Below are 13,415 nucleotides of genomic sequence, written 5' to 3'. Positions count from 1 at the left end.
CATGAGAAGCTGTGTTGAACGAGCAGCTAATAGCAGCTGATAATAAATAAGTGAGAGGAAAAGCTGTCTTTAATCGTTGGTCACGAATTCCTAAACTGTGCTGCACCATCCCTCGCAGAGTACAAACCGTACATACATACTGCTTTCTTCAACAAGTTTTTTTTTCGCTACGAATTCGTGACTCATCTTGCATTGTTTGCAGATTTTTTCCTTCCTGTTTCCTACTCGCCGTTGTGGTTCAAAGACCCTTTGCGCTTAGGCCAACTTGCAGCGCCGACGGCCCATGTTTGGGTTCGAACGAAAATCTTGAACTGATGCTGTGCGCTTACTACAGCCAACCTCTATCAATCTTGAAGCGCAGCACATTTCGGCTGGCAGTGGACAAGTATGTACTTGTTGTTCCGGTGAAATTTCTTGCTGGATAATGTGGAACAGTTTTCCTGGACTTGCTGTGATAACAGGTTATGCTGCTTTCTTATGTTGCATTGCTGGCCTCCATTAAACTACAAGTGAGGCTTTGTTTCGAATCAAAGGAAACGTAAGAGCGTGTTAAGGGTCTTGAGGAAGGATTGAGCTGAGGTTTCGATATTCAATATCGAAATATAGCCTATAGAACAAAGTGGTCAGCAAGCGTTCCGCGAAACGTTGGCGCTGGCTTCAAAATGTACACACCAAAATTGTATTCTGAATTGGCATAAAAAAAGTTGTTCAGGTACATAATTTTGAAAAAAAAAAGCGGCGTCCCACGAAATAAAGCCGAACGAGTGTCAATTATATAATTTATAAAACGGTATAGCTACAGCTCTGTATTTTAAATTCGATTCTCGGTCCGGTATATGATGTTTTCGAGTGGGGGACATCCTTGGCTCCCTGGTCATAGTGTACCCATTGTACTTGCCACACAATGTGCAAATAATAGGCATAGAAAAGCTTTCAATTAATAATTGTTGAAATGCTTAAAGCTACACTAAGTTCAAAAGAAGATGTAGGATTTACCCCGAATAGGAAAACAATAATGTTAAATAACATATGGCTGTATACAATTTGGAAAGTCAACAGGTTTACTAAAACATACATAAAATGATGTTCATTTATGAATCAGGGACATGAAAATCGCTTAGTTATGAATATCCATCAATTATAACTGTAAATTCTTGTATGCCGATACCAACATTTCAGAAAAACGTGTGTCCTCATTGATGGCCAACACCGTTTATCTGTTCATTTTGAGTGTTACGCATCTCCGACTGACACAACTGCAACATTTCACATGAGTGTCTAATGCTTTTGAATAGAGAATGGAATCATCAGGCACCACCCTCTGCTTGGAAAGCTTGAGGTATCCCGACCGCATATCCGCATATACGCATATATCAAAAATATTACTTTTCAAATTGGATACGTATAGATAGAATGTTCCTGAGGTGTTACAACACTATATGAACTTATTGTATAAACATTTTTGGTCGTTTTTGGAGTGAATATGTGGCTTTTTCGTTACATCTTAACGTATGAGAAAGGCATTTCAAATTGTTTCATTAAACCATATTCTTTGATTTGTTTTATTAAACCATATTCTTTGTGCTTAAAATCGTTCGAATTCCAGACACAATGACCAATCGTTAGATCGGCTTCCATTAAAAGTCATCTTACAACCAGTCTTCCTGGCATTCAGCTGAAAGCTGTTACCTCGTTATAACCATTTTCGCTGACCACATATACCTACTCGTTCAGTTCAAATCAGCTGCGTGGGATGTAACTTGCACTTGCACTAATTTTCAAGTGTGGGAATGTGAGATTTCTTGCTTTTTTACCGTATGGTGTGAAGTAATCAATATTTCGTTGAATTAACAGCTCACTGATACCCACTCGATGGCTTCAACAGCGAATTTTATCATTGATTTGACATTCCACGACTTTAAGTCACACTCGCACTAGTCTAGGAACCGTTATCAAATCAGCAACGTAGACGATGCTTGATGTCGATGTTGATCCAAATTCGGATATGGTACCACATACTTCTCACTATGTCTACGGTCTACACTCATATGGGATACAACCCCGTTAAATTTTATTGAATACTTCGCTCCATAAGTGCGTTGAACCTTCAATTTAGCTCTTCTCTACCTCGAATGCGAAGTTTATGCAGGTAAATTAGCCCAAGCCCAACCAAACAAGAATTTCCGAACAAGCAAAAAAACACAATTGTACCGCAGCTTTAAGCCAGCACCGGATGACTCACCACGATTTACCTTCGATGGTTTGTTTTGGCTCGTATGGCTCTTTTCCCTGTGGCGATTCTTCACATCTGTACTAGGATCGAATGATCCATTCACTCTAACAGTTGCACTTGAGAAGAAAAAGTAAAAATGCAGTGTGATCTAATACAGTCAGCAGCACATGCAGGCTCGACTAAGCTCTCTTCTCGCGGGAGACAGAGCAGACGCGGCAATAGGACGACGACGACGACCGGTCGGTTGAACGTTAAGCTAACAACTAAAGTCGCAGGCGTCGTCGTAAAAAGTGAATTGCGTACCAGGCAGTAGATAGATAGATACTCCAGTATGTCGCACACCAGCAGCTGCGTCTGTGGAGATGTGTGAAATATAAAATATTAAGATTGATCGATCTACTTTTAAGGGATTTGTGCATTTCTTAACCTTCATGAGTTATGCATTTTTATATTTTCATCGTTCCTTTTGGGGACAGTTGTTTCAAAAAATAAACTATAGGTGCACGTCTGATTACTGTCACCGAATGCGGTAACAATATGGTTAACTACTGGTTCCTACGAAAACATTAAACCCTCAATAAAATAACTTACACACCCCCTGGACATCATCCACAACCGGCGAAATAAATCTAATCCAACCTCCGCTTTGTAAACGGGCCTACAAACCAAACAAACCGTGCCACGTGTGTGCCTTCGAGTCCAACCTCCGCTCCGAAAAACGGGCCAACAAACCCGTTGTACACTTCTTTCGACGAAGCCAAGCCACGAGTAAGTCTTCGAGACCTACCAAAGTTCCAAGGAACGGGCCTACGAACCCGCCGGATGCCTCCGACCACGTGTAAGTCATGTTCAGTCTCCGTTTAAAAAAAAAAACGCAAAGGTGCAGCACAATCGGGTTGTATGCAAATGTGACGTTGAACTACGTTGCTGTATGTAATCTATATTATTTTTAGATCAAAATTTGAATAGGACGTAACAGTTAAAATTTATTCCAGCCAGTTCTTTGTCTATGTATATGCCTATGTGTGTAGATAAGGAACCAGAAAGAAAAATGGCTGTTACGCCTTTTTCAAATGTTGGGCTAGGTTTGTAATTTAACTTTTTGTGTCTTTAGTACATTGGTGATTTACTTCAAAATCTCAGTATTACCTCTCTAGTTCCGCTACCGTCGCCATCATTGCGAATGAATTTTAGTGTACCGCTGCAACCATTACCGACACAAACTGGAGCGAAGAAGCACCCGAAATCCGGGTAGAAAACGGGTTGTAACGTTTGTAAGCCGTCAAACAAAAAAATTCAGTCAAACACAAAATTTAAAAAATAAAATATTATTTTGATTCATTCCAACGTGATTTCGGCGTTTACGTTCTCAATGCCTTTTCTTTAGACACTAAACATATTTTTCTTTTTATAACCCTCAGCCTGAGACATTAACTAACTAACAATGCAGAAGGGTTTGAAAATATTGAGGAAAAATATTGGAATAGTTTCATTATCATTTTTGGGTGGCGCATTTAATGCATATTGCCCAGCATCGTTCATTTTGGATTGATATTCTCAATTTTGGAATAAAATTGTTTCGTTGCGATATTACTGGCTTTACATGGAAATTTTTGGATCATATAATAACTGATATGTTGGATTATTGATAAACACTTCGAAAATACATGTTTTCGGAGGAAATCACCATTAAATTAAGTGATTAGCTAAGGGGGCGCATATTGACCGCATCTCTCCTACTCCAATACAGAAAACACAGACATAGTCCCACTTCAAAATGGGCCTACGAATCTGTTGGATGCCTCCGGTGCCCAACCACACCACGTGAGTCTACGAATCTATCATCCGCATCGAACAACGGGACTATGAACCCGGAGACCAACCAAGTGACGTGAGTTTTCCAGTCAAACTACTCCGAGCCCGTCGGACACCTTTGAAGACCACTACAGGCCAAGCCTTCGCCATTGTTCATGGCCAATAAATCCGTCTAACCCTTCGATCCGGGTGCATGGGCGTAGCCAGGATTTCGAGTAGAGGGGGCCAACTTTTTTAGGTCTTCTGAATCGTTGTTTATAGTTGTTTTATAAAAACACATGAATATTAGTGATATTATATTATTGAAACCACATCCACAACCAACAGTAAAGGCTGGGTCACAATAGCGCATTGCACTTCGCGTCGCGCTGGGCGTTGAAGTCAGCGTTTTGTACTAAAACGCAACGCCAATGAACTTGACGCACTCACGTCCATAATGCAACATTCGCGTTGTGTGTTTATTTAACAACAATAATGGATTCAAAAATGCATGCCCATCAGATAGTTTTAAACATAGTTATTATTTTTAGTTATTATCATTAAAAATTGCCCATCAGATAGTTTTAAACATAGTGAGAAAATTATTAACGAACTTAGTATTCAGAAATAATATAATATCGGCTATAACAAATATTATAAAAATCCTGCATTCTTCCATAAGTTTTAGAAAACTAGAACCATAAATCTGAATTTCTGAACAAATCCTCTCTGAAATAATATTAATTACTAGCAGACCCGACGAACTTCGTTTCGCCTAAAATTGATTTATACTCTGATTAGATCTCGAGTTATGAAGAAATTGGGGCATCATTTGTATGGGAGCCCCCCTTTCCAAAGCGGGGAGGGGTCTCGAACCATTTTAAGAACCTTCCCCGGCCACAAAATCCTCTGCATATAAATTTTTACGCCGATCGGTTCAGTAGTTTCCGAGTCTATAAGGTGCAGACAGACAGAAATTCATTTTTATGTATATAGATAAAAGATAAAATAGGCAGAAAAAAATCAGAAGGGTTATATACAAGATATGACCGCCCGACGTAAACTACGTAAAACAGATCATAAGATAATTATTTTGGTTAGAGCCTAGAGTGATTGAAGTTTTGACTTTTGCGCTCCCTTATGCTTGAATGATAACATTTGCTGTTTTGGTGAACCTCCTAAATTTTCAACTGAATTGGTTATAATATAACTGAGTACGAGCAGTTTGAAGTTTGTATGGAAATTACTATAGAAATCGCCCCGTATGTGAGAGATCGTTTCGTGAGGCGGATCACTAACTATTTTGGGGGAGATCTCCCAGCGCCGGACACCTCCCAATACCGGACACTTCTTAAAACGACACTACTTGCAGAGGTCCCTCCTTCATCTTATTAAGTATAAAAGGAAGCTATTGAAAAGGCCTCTAACGGCAAGGAATAATAGATCTGCATGTGATAAACTTTGTACAAAATTTGAAGTTGAAAATTCTTCACACATATTTTGTTACACTACGTTTCAATTCAATTGTTTTTTTTGCTGAAAAAGCCACAGAAACTAGCAGAAACAAAAATTGAAGAGGACATTGAAAAAGGTGGGAATTTGGATTAGGATGTAAAAAATTTAGCTGAAGAGTCAAATAAGCTCCACTAACAATTTTTAATATTTACAACTTAAAGCACGTGAATAATATTACTATTCTGAATGATGTCTTTACTCATGTAACAGGAACTTAGTCACATTTGAACATGATGCAATAGTGTCCGTTGCTAGGAGACATTTTTCTGAATCGTAAAATTTTTCACCAAAATTCATCGTCGAAAAACGTGTTCAAATGATCAAATATAGTTGTAATGATCAATAGTCATATTTTGTGTTTCTTTCTTCTATTTATTCTTCCTTTGAGGCAATATAACTCACCAAGAGGATGACCGATTTGCAAGATTTCCTCACTAATCGATTCGTATTGGGATCAGCAGTGTTTCTATATGCAAAAGGTTAGTCCATTTCAAAGGAAAAGTTGGGAAAATTGTCAAAATACAATATTAAGGCGAGTTTGTAGAAAACCTAATGCGATCGCTCGAAAAATGATCTAGAGTGCGGCGTCGTCGCAATCAACGCAGAAAATGACATTTCGAAGGTTAAACGTAAAAACCCGAGCAACGCAGGGTACGTTCTGCTAGTATGGTATAAAAGGAAATATAATCCGAATAGTTAAAGTTTTTTTTGTTGAATGGCTTATGTGTCCGGCACTGGAGGATCTCTCCTTAAATATAATCAACCCGAAGACTTCGTAGAATATTTCTAAATCTGACGATTGTTGTTGCGAACCGATCGGATTTTCGCAAGCAAAGTTATAAAGAAAATAGAAATGCTCATTATTGATATGTTATTCTTTTACGTGCTCAATTGAATTTCCCACGATTTAGTATTTCCTCAATATTTTTTCTTGCAAGCAGACGATTTATTCACTTGCTAAGTTTCCTATGTTGCCAACGTACTCATATATTTTTAGATATTAATGACCAACGTTGCAACGTTTTCGGTTTTCCGAAAAAAATACGGTTTTCATAGTAATTCTCATACAAGCTTCGAACCGCGCGTGCGTGCTTAGTCAAATTACAACCATTGGGATGTTGGATATATGGGGTCGGGAGGTAGCGAGGTTTGTTTTGGTAAACGTTTTACCGCATGTAATTTGTAGTCTTTTCGCAAATCATGTTCGATCGCATACCAATCCATTTATGTTTCGAACAAAATTGGCGTAACTCACTATATGAAAATGGTTGGATATGACAATTTAAAATTTTCATTTAAAAACCCCAAATTTATTGTTCCGCAGTGGTGGTGATGCCTTTCTCCGATTGTTATTCGACTTAGAGTGATTAATGCATTTCATGGTTAATTGCCTATTAAATGGCGATTAAATGCTTTTGAAGTGTTATTTTAAAGGAATGCTGCCTAAGTATTAGTATACACGCTAACTTTCACCTACTCAGTGACTGAGTAAAACTGCATTGCTCTCTCTTTCTATCCCACAGAAATTTTACTCAATTTCCGTCAAAAAAGTTAGAGTGTAACCTTGTTTAAAGTTGATAATCAATTATATATTATATATAATCAATTATAGGGTAACGGTATCAATAGTGGAGGTATTAGTAGATCTACAAAAGAAAATATTTTTTAAAAATTGATAATTATGGGAAATTTACTGCTTTATTATCTTAGTCAATAGATAAACTAATAAATTTGCTAACAAAAATGAGATAGATGTCATTTATCATCAGCAATTACCAAATATTGCTTGCACCACTATGGGTACACTGTTCCTTTAGTGGCGGTAAAAATTAATTTTGGTTCCTATAGTGGTGCTATCCATTGGTTTCTTATGAGACTTGCCACTATTGGTACAGTTGCACCACTATAGGTACAAGGGAGTCAATTTTGTTAAGGAAAATCATTGTTTTCAATAGTTTTTCCAGCGAAAACTTAAGGTAAGTTGCATTTAAGAGGATATTTAAAGCACGACGCATCAACTGAAACCATCGTAAAGTCTATAAATATGATAAATCTCATTAAAACCCCACTACCTCCACTATTGGTGCTACCTCCACTAAGGGTACAGTTACCCTATCAATTTATATATTCACCTCTTGCTTACATGAACATGTCCAGCATCTGTAGCACTTTTTCACTACTTTTTTTGCTCCGACCGCGGTCATTGCTCTGGTTCTATTTTGTACTTTTTGTGCGAATCATCGCACAAAAGTAGAGCGCAAGAACCAACCGCAGACGGCGGTCGTAACGAAACTGTAAAATTTTACTGGGTTGGTAAAGATTTGGAATTTTTAATGTTTTTACGTTGATAATCAATAGTTCCATCAATAGTTCCAAAAGGCTTAAAAAATGCTGGAGAGTTGCCGATTCGATTGATAATAAAATCTCGAAAATTCATTGAAAGATAAAGGAGCTATTAGCGTTTGAAATCTATCCTAATTTCGTGACGGTCTCGAATTTGAAAATTTCCGTTTTACACCCTGTATCGGAGTCTTCCCCTTAGACGTAGTTTACGTCAAAAACAATATGCAAGCTTTCCTCAGGAATTCCTTCGACAATTGCTCCAGGCATTCTATCCGGAATTCTATCAGGGATTCACTAGGAATGCCTCCAGCAACTTCTTCGTTCGGAATTCCTTCAAGATTTCCACCGGGAGAAAATTTCACAGGGAGTTCCTCCGGAAATTCTTCCAGGAGTTCCACCGGCAGTTCCTCCAAGAATTATTCCAGGATTTACTCCGAGAATTATTCCGATAGTTCTATAGGCAGTTCCTACGGGGGTTCCTCTGAAAATTCTTCCGGGAGTTTCTTCAGAAATTCCTCCGGGAGTTCCTTCGAAACTTCCTCTTAGAGTTCCTCCGGAAATTCCACTAGCAATTTATCCGGGAGTTTCTCCGGGAATTGATCTGAGAGTTCCACCAGTAGCTCTTCCAGAAAATCATTCAGGATTTTCCAGGAAATCATTTAGGCTTTCTTCAGAAATTTAGCTGGAAATTCCTCCTGAAGTTCTTCTGATAGTTGCTCTGGGAGTTCCTGCAGAAGGTCCTCTAAAAATTCTTCTATAGGAGTTCCTCCTGAAATTCTTCCGGGAGTTCTTACGGGAGCTCCTTCGGCAGTTTCTTCGACAGTTCCTTCGGGAATTCCTCCGGGAGATCCACCGGCAGTTTCTACGAGAATTCCTCCGGGAGTTTCACCCGTAGTTTCTCCGAGTGTTCTTCTGAGGAGAAACTCTCGTAGGAACTCCCAGATTTCTGGAGGAATTCCTGGAGAAATTATCAGAGGAATTCTCGGAGGAGCTGCCGGTGGAACTTCTGGAGGAATTTCTTGAAGAACTACAGGAAGAATTTGCGGAGGGAACCGTGTGAAACTCCTGCCAACTATCCTCCAGGAATTTCCCGTAATGCTGGGTAGACTCCTTTACGTGGTGTATTACGGAATAAGATCTACCACACTGTGCTCTAGTTCTTACTATTCTTTCTTGTTGATACTTATGAGTGATGGTTGGAAGAGTATGGAACGACTATAATTTGCTTTTAGATGACCCATCTTTTGCTCCTTTTGGATGGAGTCAATGGAGTAAATTATGAAAACGTAACTCAATCTAAGGTTGGTTTCGAAGCCGACGACATGAATCTCCAAGCTTCAGAGCGCTGATTAATTAGGAAAGAAGCAGATACGAATTTGGTGGATCCGACTGATTAGAGCTCTGTGTAAAGGTGAGATTCAGAAATGCCAAACGCAATGAAATCAGATCTCTGTACAAAAACGAATTCGGAACTCATAAGAAGAAGCAAAAATATGTTTGAACTACAGTGCCGGTGCACGGTCAAAATCAGTATTATCTCACCTATTGTTGAGCCGAAACTGATTGAGGGGCGCGCCTTTGAGAGTTGGTATAAGCCATTTCTCGAAGGGTATTAATAGCGGTATCTTATTCTAAAGAGGCCTTACATTAAGCTTGAGAAATATTTGAATAAAAAACGACTTCTTCATTTCTTCTTAAAAACAGAATGACATGCACTAAACAAATGACACGGGTATATTCCAAAAGATCAATGAAATGGACGCAGAGGTTCATCCCGAACAAAAAAAATCCTCCAGAAATTCCCTGTGAATGAAGGGATTCCCGGAGGAACTCTTGGAAAAACTCATGGAGAAGCTCCCGAAGGAACTCCCACAAGCACTTCCGGAGGAATTCCACAAGGACCTAGATGAAATCCTGAAAGTATTCCCAGATGAATTGCTGAAGAAATTGCCAGATGAATTCCCGGGGGTTTGTTCTGAAGAAATTCCTGGAAGAACTCTTGGAAGATATCCTGGAAGAACTCTCAAATTAATTTCCGAATGAAATTCTGAAGTAAATTCCGAGTGAAGTCCGGAAAGATTTTTAGGACAATTTTCGAAAAAAATACCTAGAAGAATTTCCGGGGAAATACTTGGACGAATTCCTGGAGTAATTCCTAAAAAAAATTCTAGAGGAATTCTTGAAGGATATTCTGAAGTCATTGTGAAAAGAATTCCAGAATGAAATCCTAGAGGATTTCGCTTATTGAATTTCCCGGAGAAGTTCCTAGAAGAATTTCCGAAGTAATTTCTTATAGATTTACGAGTGAAATTATGGAGCGAAATCGGAGGATTTCGTTCTTGATTTTTCGTTTTGTTGTATGTATTCTTGAAGAAAATCTCAAATGCAAGGAAATGCCGGAAATGTTTCTGGAAGAATAGCCGAAGAAATGTCTAGAAGAGAAGAAAAGGAATCTTCAAGGAATTTCCTAAAAAAAATAGTGACGGTTTTATAGATAAGGAGGAATTAGAATTACATGAGAAGGTTTTTCGAACGATTTTCAGAGGAATTTGATGATAACTTACCGGAGGAGTTTAGAAGTTCCCGGGGAGCTTCTAGAAGGAATTCAAGGAGAATTCTTGAGCCCGAAATGTTTCGAGTTGTTTTAAACTCTCATATATTATGAATCCTGGATACCCTAATAATTTTTTGGGAATCTTATGAATTTCAACCACTTATTTCTGAATAAAGTAAAGTAAAGTAAAGTGCACATGTTTAAGGGAATTCATTTCAGTACCCGTTCATTATTTCCACCATTTATTTCTTTGAACAGATCAGCTTGACTGTACCGAAGATTGATCTGTAAGATGGAAAATATGTTGTAATTAGGTATTTTGAAACAAATACTGATAGTTTATTTGGAGATTAGCTTGTAATTGTAAACGAATTAAATAAACAAGAAGGAAGATATGAAGCTAAATATTTTTTTAATCATTTTACTAAAAATAGTTTTGTTTAATGTCATCAACTTGTATTCCATCACCAAATATACGCTAAATCAGGTGAACATTATACCACATTATACTTTATGGTGCAGAGCACCAATCGGGTTGGTTTTCCAAGACGTCAAAACCATAATCTGTATAAATTTTGGGGCTTTAGGGTACGCAAGAATGGGTGGGGCAAGAGTACGCATGTGAATCAAATAGTACGCAAAATAGAGTTCGCATGTGTCAAACCCGTATCTCCGGACGAAATAAGACTACTTCCGAAGCGTAAAGATCCACAGCAATGAAAAAAGGGAACGAAAATCGAAAATTGCCACAAGTTCTTCTATACGGATAAGCTGAAATCATTTGGTGTTAGAAGGGACTTAGCGAACAAAGCGCTGAAGCGAAATTATGAAATTGTATTAGTTATTGTTTTACATCTAAACATAGTCTGAAAACTCAATTTCATTTTATCAAAAGTAACATCCCTAAATTACGTAATACTTAGCTGGGAGGGGTTCGCAAGATGCATGACGATCCATATAATTTTTTAGAGGATTCATACAAAAAAATTGGGTTGATAAAATAGCCAATTTTTGCGTTACGTAACTAATGGACTATCTTTAAGGAAAATACCTTTGTTCGCGCCACGCGAAACCTGATGTATTCTTACCTTCATAGATTTTTGGTATATAAAAAACACAATGTTTTTTTCGTACGAAAGTTCACATTACTAGGACCACCTGTCCCTTTCAGAGTTACGTAATCTTTAAACATTCCATAATATACTTTCAGTGAACTTCAATTAAATGTTATTAATTCTTATTTGTATAAATATATACTTAAAACACATGATTTGCAAACTACGTACTCTTATCCCACTCGATGCGCCAACTTACTCCACCGGTGGAGCAAGAGTGCAAAAAAGGTTCTACTAAAATGAATTTCAATAATTTCAATATTTTTTCTGCTGGGTAACATAGAGGAAAAGCATATAAATCGTCGACATTGATTTGATATGCAGAAGCTTGCTTTATAAGGGCCCCATGTTTGATTGAAAACTTAGTGCGTACTCTTGCTCCACTCTACTTTATGGGACAACTGTTCCGTTTTCCATCTCACTGAAAAATATTCATCCCATCGCAAAACAAATTAATACGACACCAATTTCGTCTTTTTTTGATAACATTAGTACCTAGTGCCAAAAAAATCACAAAAATAAGAAACAAGTCAAATTCCTTTACATTGCTTTGATTTTTATGGGATGAACATATGAGTTAAGAGATGAAGTCCAGGAGCACTAACCCTTTATCAATTGATAAATAACTTAGTATTTTTTCTGCAATACCGTAACACTTTTCATGAGGTATATAAAAGTAAAACATACATATAATTAAACAAACATTAGGACACACATTCATGCAGGGCAGTGCTTTGAAGAGCTTTTGCAGAATTAAAACGAACAAAGCCATACTGAACATGTGTTACTGAAGACAGTGAGTGTGCCTTAAGCTTGTGGTTACGGATGTGGCGATCGCAGTCATAAGTATCAAACCTACATTCTCTTAGACGCCAAAGAGAACGAATATGACATTGTCGTTGCTACTGTTTGAATGACTTTGTATAATTCACAAAGCGGTAGCATTGACTTGTTGTTGCGAAGGATTGACAAACAAATTAGGTACTTAGGAGAAGATAGTATTCTCAACTTCAAATATCTTTTGTATTTCTGTCGCAACATTGTTAATTTGGTGTAGCATTTTCTCTATTTAAAAGCATTTCGTTACATGAATGGAATGTCAAAATTTGAACCAAACGATATATCCGCATGATCATTGTTACTATGTTCACCCCAACAAGCGAGAGTCAAATGCCGATTGCGATCAGAGCTCCAGATTTGGCTGTGTCTAGCCGTTTCTGAGCGGCTTTTAAGTGATCCGATCACGTTCAAAAAAGCTCATACATTTTCTGTGATCTGTTGGTAGGTATGAGGACCGGATGGCTGAGAGTGAAGTAATCTTAACGCGCCAAACCTCTATGCCTAGACGGGGCGATTTAGTGAATGGGTAACTAATTTCTTTTCGTGAGCGTAACTTGTTTGCCAACAGGTTTATATCGTATCTTTACAGGGTACCGAACGACTGTAGCATGGATATGTCTAATATTGGCAAAAAAATTTAAATAATTGAAAACTCGTTGAGCTTAGCACAGCATGTGAAATATATTAATTTGGAAAATGTATTGGAGGTAAGCATTATCCATCACAGTGAATCGAAGACAAGGAATTATAATTATAATAAATATCCATGCCAGGTGGTTTACATATAGCCGAAAAATAACCAATTAACTTTGATTGAACACGATTGGCAGTATACTTACTTCGACCAATTTTCCTAAAACTTTTCCGATAGGTCATATGGTGGCTATGCAAATAATGTTGATGCCATGTCCATTTTATTGTACAGAGCTCGATTGAACTATGATGGACACTTGCCATTCATAAGCTGGTTCTTGCATTGTCGGAATACTTGTCTTAATTTTCGCATCAAGATCACTTAAAA

At 37.8% G+C, this 13,415-nt stretch overlaps 1 protein-coding gene across 4 annotated transcripts in view; it reads right to left on the bottom strand.

Annotated features, from left to right (window-relative positions):
* LOC134205111 (shootin-1) overlaps window positions 1-2,530 on the bottom strand; it is a 46,926-nt gene extending 44,396 nt beyond the window's left edge. Inside the window, exon 1 of one of the 4 annotated variants that reach the window (XM_062680047.1) lies at window positions 2,243-2,530. The gene's annotated coding sequence lies outside the window, so the exon portion shown is untranslated. Of the gene's footprint in view, window positions 1-1,726; window positions 1,866-2,242 lie in introns of those variants that run through there. The other 3 variants (XM_062680050.1, XM_062680048.1, XM_062680049.1) reach the window with 3 other exon arrangements.
* Between the last annotated feature and the right edge of the window lie 10,885 nt (window positions 2,531-13,415).

The sequence above is a fragment of the Armigeres subalbatus genome, chromosome 1 (genome assembly GCF_024139115.2).
Source record: "Armigeres subalbatus isolate Guangzhou_Male chromosome 1, GZ_Asu_2, whole genome shotgun sequence".
NCBI classification, from domain to species: Eukaryota; Metazoa; Arthropoda; class Insecta; order Diptera; family Culicidae; genus Armigeres; species Armigeres subalbatus.
The sequence above is the reverse complement of the archived record's forward strand: the minus strand, read 5'-3'. Positions and strand labels throughout refer to the sequence as shown.